Genomic DNA, 9,442 nt, shown 5'->3' on the forward strand with positions numbered 1-9,442 from the left:
AAAGTAATAAATGACTTGAGGTCTCTTTCAAAGATCTCCTTAATAAGAGCTTTGAAAGGTATAACGTACCACAAAATTGTTAAGAAGATTGTTCTGGTGAAAGCATGACCAGCTTGAAATAAAAGGACCAAGAGAGTATGAAATGGTCTCCAAGCCTCCAACTTTCTTTGGCAAGAAAGAAGCTGAGGAAGATACCACAACTGCAAACACAAGTAATTTATTAGTGAAAAGGATGGGTAGCTCAAAGGAGGGAGCCAAGAGTCAGAAGGGCAGAGCCAAGAGAAGCTCAGAACAATGGATTAGGAGACCACCACCAAGGAGCAGACCTGGACCATAATCAAGAAATAATCTGGGCAACTGGCCTGGGTAAATTTCAGAATTGTTATATACCAGCAATTGCCATGTGGTTGCTGCTTCTTGCCTTTGTGAACAGGAAAGACTGTTGTGGTTCTCCCTTTTGGGCTTCACAAGTGTAAGCTGGGTGTCTGGGAGACAGCTGAGTTCACAGGTCTCTAGATGAAGAGGAGCCACAGACAAGGAGCCTCCTTTGCAATTGGATGTGATAAAGATCACAGGGGATTGGACTTCAAGCCCTGATATCATAATTGGAAGAGATTTTGGGTGTCTTGGGATGGCATAAATGTGTTCTGCATTTTCTTACTACACTAATGGACAGTGACTTCAATGGGATATGGGGAGGACTCGATAATATGGGTGAATGTAGTAACCACATTGTCTTTCACATGAAACCTTGATAAGAGTGTATATCAATGATACCTTAATTTTTAAAATGTACTATGCATGTGAAAGGCATGTTAATTGTTACAGCCAGAGAGTGGAATGTGGTATATTATTTATACACACACATGGCCAGGAAATGTATATCCCTGTATATGGGTGTCAGTTCTCCCCTCAAGACAAGGAGTCTGTCACTGTCCCTCCCTTTGAGTCTGCCTTAGCATTACCTTGCTTTAACCAACAGGATGTTGTGAATGTGAAGATGTTTGACTTATGGATGTAGGCCTTAAGAAGATTTGAAGTCTCCCTTGTTGCATTCTTGGGATCTAATTGCCATGTAAATAAGCTTGGGTGAAATTATAGAAAGATGAGAGACTACACGGAGAAACAGGTTGAGCCAGCACCGAGCTGTTTCTGCCACCCTAGTCAAAGCACCAGAAGTGCCAGTGAAGCCATCCTGGGTATTCTATTCCAACTCCCAGGTGAATGCAACCACATGATGGACCCCAAACTTTAACAGGAAGCAGACCTGCCCAGGTGAGGCCAGCCAACCCACAGAACTGAAAAACAATGATTCCTGTTTCAAGCTACTACATTTTGGGATAGTTTGTTATCCAGCAGAGACTGACAAAGCCATGTTGGTGAGCATTCAGAACTCTCACATTCAGCTGGTGAAAGTGTAAATTGGTATAAGTACTTTAAAAGACTACTTAGCATTATTTCCTAAAGTTGAACATACATACATGCAATTGGCCCAACAGAAAGACATGAACGTGTGGACCAAATATATCCACAAGAATATTCACAGCTGTATCAGACAGCTCCAAACTGGAAAAAGCAGAAGCATGTGTCAATAGTGAATGGATAAATATATTGTTATATATTCATGCAATAGAATGCTATATACATCATGAACAGTCTGTTGCTACATACAACAATATGTATGAATCATATACATAAGACACTGAACAAAAGAAGCTGGAGACAAAATCATACATTTTGTATCACTGAAGTTATACAAGACTCTATACTATAGTGTTAGAAGCTAGGATTATGGTTCCCTCTGAAGAGGAAAGAGCGTAATGCCTGGGAAGGTACTGGTACTGACCTAGTTCTGGGAGCCCAGGTGAATTCATTTTATGATTCATTGAGTTCTACACTTATGATTTGAGTATTTTTCTATATTTGTCTATTTAAATCAAGAACTTTAAAAAAGGTATCACTTAACATCAAACACTATTACATACTTATGAAAATAAAAGTACAAACTTTATGAAGAAAATTATAAAACTTCACTGAAAAACATTTTTTAAAACCTATATAGGTGGAGAGATAGGCTTTATTCATGAATTAGAGATTAAAAATGAAGTCATTAATTCTCTCAAACTGATCTACAGACTTAATGCAACCTCAATAAAAAAATTCCATGAGATACTGTAGGGTGTGTGTGTATGCGTGCATGTGTGTGTAACTTGAAAAGCTAATTCTAAAATACTTGTGGAAGTTTAAAGGGACAAAACAATAAAGACAGTCTGGAAAGAACAAGTAAAGTAGATGTGTTTGTAGATACCAAGACTTACTATTAAAGCTGGATGGTATTTGTATAGGGACAGACATCTCAACTACAGAAGCAGAAGACAAAGTCCAAAATGGGCTCATGTATACATGGACACTTGTAAGATGATAAACCAAAGAGGAAGAGATAGATTTTCCCATTTATAGAAAACAAAGTGTTTAAAAAGGATAAGAAAAACTGGATCCTTTTCTGTACACACACACACTCAACTATATATATATATATATAATATATATATTATATATGTATGTATATATAAACAATTACACATGGTTTGTGAATCCCTAGAAGAGAAAATTAAGAATAATGGATGATGTCAGAAAGGTAGGTTTTGAAGTGGGAAAACAACCACTTCATCAGCTTTAGCTGTCTCAGGAGGTTATGTCCATTACTGGAGATATTAAAACACAAATTGGATGACCTCTTGTCAGTGAAACTCTAGCTGGGATTCAAGCATCAGAAACGTCTAAGTTTCTAAGCAACCCTCTTGTGCTATAAATTCCGAGAGAACAATGGGGCCTAGAGTAGCTGAAAAAAACTTCACTGGAAAGCCAGATTTCAAGAATATGCCAAACATTTGCAGTACCTCTACTCATACTGCACTTCCATCAGATAAAAGCATATTTTAAAAATGAATATATTGGAAAGGCATGTCCCATATTAAGAAAAATCTTGTAAATGTTAGAGGGCAGCATGACAGCATCACTTTCGGATCCCTGCTCCGATGCCCCCAAATTGAAGCTTTACAAGTAAGTCTCTGAGCCTCAGTTTCCTCATGTGTGAATCAAGGCAGTGATGTGTCTTGGCAAACTACAGCATAATAATGTGTTCAAATAAAAACCTCATGGCAATGTGGGAAATTAAATACCTCCTTCTGAATCAACACCGAAACAAATCCTTAGTTTCATAAGATGCCCAGCTGTTGTTATGTAAAATCCCTCTAAGAGCCAACATGAGGGATTTTTATTTAGCAAGTTCTCAAAATTGTTGTTATCCTCTGTGTTAAGGGATTACTGAGTTACACAATGAGTGGAACGTTACAGAAAGACTTGTTGGTGTCTCTGCTGGTGGCTAAACAGCACATCATGTATATTATAGCATGTATATTTATAGATATAAATATAAATAGAGATATAAACTTCCTCAGGATTATTTTCTTTCTCTAAGATGTCAACTTTGCTGATCAGTTATTCAGTCCAGGGAGAAAGGGCCGGCTGTCAATCACTACTTCTTTAAATGGAATGATTTATTTTCGTATTCAGCATTTTATTTTTCTCCAAGTAGTAACCCCATAAGATATTAACAGGTATTTCCCAGAAAAACAGAATCTATGGTCAAATATGTTTGGGACATTACTGATCAAACAAGATTAAACATGTTTCTTTTTTTTTTAGGATGTTTCAAATCTTTAATATGTTGACATTCAGAGTGAATCTCCAAGAGGAGGAAATACTACGCAGCATTTCCCTTGTCCATTGTTAGAGGAGCCTATCATAGTGTGTATTGGTTATCTGATGTGGTGATCATGGTGGTTATGGAATAGCTGTGTAACAAATAGTCCCAAAACTTAGTGGCTTAAAACAACAAACATTTATTATCTTACGGTTTCTGTGTTGAAAGTCAAGGCATGGCTTAACTGGGTCCCGTGGCTCAGGATCTGTCACAGTCCAGTTGTCAGCAGGGGCTACAGTCATCCCAAAGTTGACTGCAGAAGGATCCACCTCCACGCTCATGTAAATGGTTGTTGGCAAGATTCCTTGCTGCCTGTTGGCTGGAGGCTCCCCTCCCATGAGAGCATCTCCATGGCTTGGTTCACAAATGGCAGTTGGCTTCCACCCAAATGAACAAGCAAGAGGGCAAGAGAAAGCAGGCAAAATGGAAGCCAGAGTGTTTGTATAACATAATCTCAGAAGTGATAGACCATCACTTTTTGGTTAGTCAGGACAGGGGTCGGCAAACATGGTCAGCGATATTCAGCCTGCCACCCATTTTTGTAGCTCAATTTACAACGCAGTTGATCACATTTATTTACACATTACGTATGGTTGCTTTTATACAACAACAGCAGAACTGAGTAACTGGGAGAGAGAACATATGGCTCACAAAGCCAAAAATATTTATTACTGATCCTTTGTAGAAAAGGTCTGGCAATCCCTGCATTAGAAACCAGTCTAGCCTATACTTGAGGGGAGGGGATTCACAAGGGCATAAATACCAGGAAGCTGGAGTCACTGGGAGCCATTCTAGAAGCTGCCTACCACAAAGTGCCTGCCACTGAGGAGGCATGTGGCAAGTGGTTGCTGAATGCATAAGTGAGTAATTGTTCACATCTACCAACTTTCCAAATTCAAGGGCTCAAAAGCAAGTTACTTGTTAAGAAAAAGCCAAATTCCTTCACTGATTATTCCGAGTTGACAACTATGTCCCAACTGTGACAATTTATCAACTTGTGTGATCTTATTAGTAATTTCCACCATTATGTTGAATTAGTTAGATGGTAAAATAAGATTAGAATTGAATATGTAGATCTGACAGATTATTCTTTCATGACATTAGCAAATTGGAGGGAAGAATTTTAGGGTACTCGAGATGAGACTGGGACAAGAGTACTAATTGTGAATTATGTTTACAATATGGCAATCATGAATGTCTTCTCATGCCAAGAGACTCAAAACCTGAGTGTACAAAACCAAATTCTCATTCATTTTTTTTGTCTTTTCCCTGTGTCCTTTCTCCAAAAACCAAAATACTGTACTACAAACTTCTTCCATGATCACTCAGGATTTCTCCTGTTCTTATACACAGCAGAGCATCACTCCTGGAAAAGTCCTGGCTGCTGCCTTGTTTACAGCCCAGTTTTCCACTGAATTGAAACTCCAGCATAGGTGACATAAACTGGAGACCTCTTTCCTACCTCACTCTGTAAAACAAGGACTCTAAATATGTCTAAAGTTTGTTGCAAGAAAGGAATAAAATAGGAGACCCTATTCTGTGGCTATTCTCATTTGTAATTGGATCTAACAAACATCAAAGGGGAAAAGGGGCCATCCATAAAGGCTATACTTCACATCTTACTTTTGTTTCAGTGGCTTCTCTGACTGGTACTGTGCTAGTGTATCTCTTTCCTATACACTAGCTCATTTAATCCTCACATTCACTCTGGGAGTTACATTACACAAGAGAAAAGCAAGTTAAAGGAAATTGTCCCAGGTCACACAGATAGTAATTGGCTACCAAGTTTAAAAATTATATTGGGTTTTTCCTAAAGTATGAGTTTAACTTAAATTGGATATATGCCTTATATGGGTTAATTTGGAAATACAATTTCTATTTCATGGCTGACTATTCTTTACAACTGGGATATTGATGAGGAATTCAGCAGTTGACACTGGCACTTATGCTCAGCAAAAGAAGTGGGGAGCCTCTTGCACAACAAAACCAAATTAAGGGGTGACATGGCGGGGCAATTGCCAGGCCATACAGAGAGCTAAATAATCACTGTGATAAATCAGAACCATGCTGTCATTAACTGTGTTTCCACAGGTGATTTGTTACACAGCTAGAGAAATGTAAATTAGTCTGGTCCTGCTCCAATGTAGCAAACTGACTTGAAGTGAAAATTAGAAACAAAATATTGTCCCCTGGCATAGAGGTACCTACGTTTGAGTTCTTTAATGATTCACATATTAAGTTATGCAATGATTCTTTTATTATCTAAAACTTAATCCTTTAAGTGTGTTCTATAGTCTAGAATTTCAGAGACTATGCAAACCCACCCATTTTTGAAATATATACCTGGCATCACTTGCTTGAGAAAGGTGAGAAACTTTTAGGTTCTATGCACTGGAAAAAATCTATAGCACTATTTCTTCCTGAAGCATGGATAGACTATTAGGCACAGGTGAAAAAGAATTTAATCCCTTAAATATGCCTCCCAAGAGGTTATCTGGTTCTAGAGATTGCAGAAAATAACCAAAGTACAAGGAAAGTTTGTGTGATTAGTGAAAAAAAAAAAAAACAAATGAAAGACTATTCCATTTAAGTTACATGTCCTATGTTTGAGGCAAGTAAAAAGTGACTTATTTTGAACATACACCAGTATGTCATTTTTATTAAATGCACAAATAAATAATGGATAATGGAAGTGATAGCATGTCTTGAGGAAATCCATACTAGTGATAGCACAGGAGGTGATAGGAAATGCCATATTTGTGAGCCAATACTGGCCAGCCCCAAATGCTGGATTTGCTCACTGATACATAAGTTTAAAGGTATAATGAGAAGCAACTGTACTATTTAAATTCATTCAGGAAAAATAACCAGTTCTTGTTGACCTGAAACTTTCAAGGCCCTAACCCCTACTTTTTCTCACTGAAATAATCTTTGGATCATGATTTTTGAGGCTCTGAAGGGCACAAATGTCAAGGTGGGCCTGAAAATAATTGCATGGGTCGTGCTAAACTTTAATACAGATGACGTCAGGATATTCTTTCTGTTCTGGTATTTTACGGCAAGATTTATTAGTAAGCACGTTACATGCTTTTAAAAAGACACATATTTAGAAGTAACATGATTTTAATTATTTGTCCTGCTCACCAAGTCCTAGCATATTAATTCTTAGAACGATACAGTTCTAACCACAAACTCTATTCGCCGCAGATTCTTTGTGCTCGTCCTTCACTAGCCTCCACTCCCCACGTCCCGGACTCCACCGCGGGAAAGCGGGTGAGGCGAGGCAAAGGAGGGCGGGAGCGGGGGTGTGAGCCAGGGCAGAGTCCTCGGAAGAGCTGTTTTCCAAAGTGCTCAGTAATTTGACTTACTACCCCAAATGGGTACTCTGGAGAAGGCAAGATTTCACTTGCCAGAGCCCAGCTCACAACTGACCCTACGCAGGGAGTGGTGGTGTTTCTCCCCACAGCCCTTCAGCCTTTCGGGTAACTACGGACTTGCTCCTGTTGTCCAAGCCCAGCGAGGGGGCGCCGAAGGCCCGGCCTCTGCGCGGCTCGGGGTCTTCCGAGGCTGCCTCGGGCAGCCAAGCCGGCCCCGGCGCTGCGCCCGTGGGTCCGCAGCAAAAGATGCGCGGCCAGAAGCCGAGGGCTTTACCTCCAGGAGGTGGCCAAGGGTCCCCGCACCGAGCGGCCGCTCCTCTTGAGATTGCGCCGGGGAAACCGAGGGCGGGCCCGCGAGCCGCGGCCCGGGAGGAACGTCGGCGCGCCGTCTCCATAGGAACCCAGCGGCGCGGCCCTGCGCCCCGCCCCGGCACCCACGTGGCCCACGCCGCCGGCCCGGCCCGAGTCCTCGGGGCCCACGGACGGCCGCGCTCAGGGCACCCGCGGCCCGCCTCTACGCGGCCGCAGCGGCTCTGCTCCTCTGCCGTCCTCCCGGCCGTCACCTGCATGTCCCAGAAGCCCCGAGGGCCCCGAGCGGAGGGGCCAGACGCCATGCGGCGGGACCCCAGGGGGAGACTGGGCCACTGAAGCCACCGTGTGCCAGGTCTCAGAGAAGGCCAGCAACTTCGAGGCTGTGTGATGGGAAAGGTAGGGCTCCTTCAGCAAATCCTCCGTATATTCTAATTCGTATTATTGTCAGTCTTAGCATTATTCAGAAGTTACCAAAATCAGAACTCCCTTCCTAATTACTGGTTTCTAATGGTTCTGGTCAAAATGCTTTTACGTACTTATTTGAGGTCTGTTTTTACCTTTTCTATGTAGATGAATAGATAATGCCATGAAAATACGTTCACAAAATGAAAACCAGGTTAGAAAACCGAATGAATAGCATGATCTAATTTTTATAAACAAGTTTAAGATGTTTGGAAGTATGTACACAAATACATTAAATGATTTCCTCTGGTAGTATTTTTTTTTAAATTATCTAAACTATGTCTACAAGGAATATGCAGTATCTGTAGGATAAATGATGTCTTATTGTAATAAAGTTTTATTCTAATCCAGGCACCTCATTTTTTTCCTGTTGCCTTTAATATATGTTTAAATTGTGTGAAAGGATACAAAATAGTAAACTAAAATTTTGTTACCTGAGACCTACATAGGGCCCCTTCACATAAAGGACAAATGAACCAAATGAATAAACTAGGTCAATCTGCTGCTCTGTCAACGAATCCGCCAGAAACAGCTTTTGCTTTTTAACTCTATCCCAGGACCCATCCCCAAAAAACATGTCACATGGTAGTCTCCTTTTGCCCTGTCAGTCCCTAGAAATTTCCCCCTCCCCCATCCTCCAGTCCCTGTTATCTCAACGCAACTGAACAGTTTTGAAGGCTTCATTTAATGTTTTGGTGATTTTTCTCATTTTTAAAGGGGTGTTAAAAAGACCAGTTACATAAGTTACCAAAATTCTTTGACCTGAGAATGGCAAAAATAACTAAGTCAAGATTTTTTTATATCATTCAACATGTTCCCACTCTCTCCACCCCCAATTAAGTGCTTGTTTCTGTGTCCTGGAAACAAGGCAGCAGCAGCAGGGGCTGCTCCCCAAGGTGAAGGCAACTGAGGTATGAATGGCTAAACAAAATATGTACATCTGTAAAGTGGAATATGATTTGGTCATGAAAAGAAATGAAGTACTGATACATGCTACAACATGGATGAACCTTGAAAACATGCTAAGTAAAGGGTGTCACTCACAAAAGACCAGGTATTGTCTGATTCTATTTACAGAATATATGCAGAATAAGCAAATACAGAGACAGGAAGTAGATTTCTGGTGGCCAAAGGCTGAGGGGTTTGGGAGACGGGGAGTGAATACTAATGGCTTTCTTTTTGCAGAGATGAAAATGCTGTGGAATTAGATTATGGTGATGGGTGCTCAACTGTGAATCTATCAAAACCCACTAAATAGTAGTAATAGTAGACTTAAGAGGGTAAATTTTATGGCATACAAATTATTTCAATGAAGCTGTGTAAAAAGGGTCATTAAACTAACGTTTGCTGAACATTACTGGTGTCAGCTATAGTGCTAAGCATCTAATACACACTTTTTTTACTTCCTATAACAACCACTATGAGTTGGTAATTTTCTGTATGGAAAACAAAAAATTTCAAAGAAACTGAGTAAATGTACATGAACATAAAGCTAAGGGACAGAATGGGGACTCAAATCAAGACC

At 40.4% G+C, this 9,442-nt stretch overlaps 1 protein-coding gene across 3 annotated transcripts in view; it reads right to left on the reverse strand.

Annotated features, from left to right (window-relative positions):
* The window catches only part of ECT2L (epithelial cell transforming 2 like), a 73,604-nt gene extending 66,051 nt beyond the window's left edge, over window positions 1-7,553 (reverse strand). For all 3 annotated transcript variants that reach the window (XM_057489153.1, XM_057489151.1, XM_057489150.1), the window contains exons 1-2: window positions 7,418-7,553; window positions 4,925-4,989 (exon numbers count right to left, since the gene is read on the reverse strand). The gene's annotated coding sequence lies outside the window, so the exon portion shown is untranslated. The remainder of the gene's footprint in view (window positions 1-4,924; window positions 4,990-7,417) is intronic.
* Window positions 7,554-9,442: the final 1,889 nt, after the last annotated feature.

This window comes from Manis pentadactyla, chromosome 12 (assembly GCF_030020395.1).
Source record: "Manis pentadactyla isolate mManPen7 chromosome 12, mManPen7.hap1, whole genome shotgun sequence".
Lineage (NCBI taxonomy): Eukaryota > Metazoa > Chordata > Mammalia > Pholidota > Manidae > Manis > Manis pentadactyla.